The sequence below is a fragment of the Octopus bimaculoides genome, chromosome 7, assembly GCF_001194135.2.
Source record: "Octopus bimaculoides isolate UCB-OBI-ISO-001 chromosome 7, ASM119413v2, whole genome shotgun sequence".
NCBI classification, from domain to species: Eukaryota; Metazoa; Mollusca; class Cephalopoda; order Octopoda; family Octopodidae; genus Octopus; species Octopus bimaculoides.
The window spans coordinates 48,715,726-48,717,128 of record NC_068987.1 but is presented as its reverse complement, the minus strand read 5'-3'; the positions used below and the strand labels follow the sequence as shown (position 1 = coordinate 48,717,128).

Below are 1,403 nucleotides of genomic sequence, written 5' to 3'. Positions count from 1 at the left end.
ATATATATATATATATAAGGAGGTGAGCTAGCAGAATCATTAACAGGACAAGCAAAGTGCTTAATGGTATTTCTTCTGCCTTTACGTTCAGTGTTCAAATTCCACAAAGGTTGACTTTACCTTTCACCCTCTCACGATCAATAAAATAAGTACCAGTTGAAAACTGGCATTGATGTAATCGATTTATCCTCCCTCCCATGAACTCACTGGCCTTGTGCTAAAATTTGAAACCAATAATTTGTATATACATATATAGTGCCAATTATTAATATGTATGTATATATATAGATATATATCAGTACATATTGTAAAGCTGAGTTTGTGTGCGTGTGTTGCATCTATAGAAATCCACACCTTACAAGATAGCAATCTGGGAGTTGCACCAATGGATTCCTCATGGTCGAAAATGCCCAGAATCAGCCATTTATTATTATTATTATTTTTTTTTTTTTTTTGTTGCTTCCTAACACATGAATTTTTGCATTCTTATTGTGTATTATATTAAAGATTTCATTATCCAATGTATTTTTGTTTAGGATGTGTACTTTTAATAAGCCAAGCAACTGTGTACAGGCTTCTTTGCTGGTTTGTGTTGAGTTCTAAACACTAGCATAATAGTAATTTCTTATATAGGCACAAGCCCTCTATTTTACAGGAAGGGAACAATCAAATTGATCATGAAGATAAAAGGCAAAGTTGAGCTTGCCAGGATTTGAACTTAGAATATAAAAAGCAGGAACAAAATCTGCAAGACATTTTATCCAAAGTTCTAACAATTCTGCCAAAGTTACTTTTTGCAAGCTAAATAATGAAAAAAAAGTTTTTTTTTAATGAAATTCTTTGAAAAACTTGTTGAAAACACTATTAATATATTTCAATAGAAACATGATTGTAAAGTGGTTCGTGCAGAAATAGAATGTCAATGTGAGAAAAGAATCAAAATGTTAGCATATGTATTCTTATCCCTTTGTTTTTGTGTTTACTAGCAATACATCCCAGCATTGTCCGGGTGTTGTGACCTACAAGCACATTGTATTATTTACTCCTAATCGGCACAGCTAATATACAGTTAATGGAATAATGGAAGTTATTTTTTGTTTGACAGGGAAGGTACAGTTTGCAACGGTTTGCATGAAGGTGCTTTCTGTTCTTAAGAAGGATCAGAAACTATGTATTGTTTCATCGTATAAAAGGCTGTTAATACAATTTTGTCCAGAAATTACGTTTTCAAAATTTTAATTTCCCTCTTATCTCTACTGCAATTTCTTAATTTGTAACTTTTTTCTTTTTTTGTTCTCTGCGTACAAAAAAATACAGAGATTACAAATCTGGAAAATATTTTTTTATAGTTTAATTTTTTTCTAAAAAAAAAATAAACACTCAATGCCCCTAACTTGCTTTCA

General features: G+C 31.1%; 2 protein-coding genes across 3 annotated transcripts in view; one reads left to right on the top strand and one right to left on the bottom strand.

Annotated features, from left to right (window-relative positions):
- LOC106868486 (LIM domain-binding protein 3) overlaps positions 1-1,403 on the top strand; it is a 366,710-nt gene that overhangs the window by 183,239 nt on the left and 182,068 nt on the right. The gene's annotated exons all lie outside the window — the stretch shown is intronic.
- LOC106873837 (bone morphogenetic protein receptor type-1B) overlaps positions 1-1,403 on the bottom strand; it is a 119,803-nt gene that overhangs the window by 86,763 nt on the left and 31,637 nt on the right. The gene's annotated exons all lie outside the window — the stretch shown is intronic.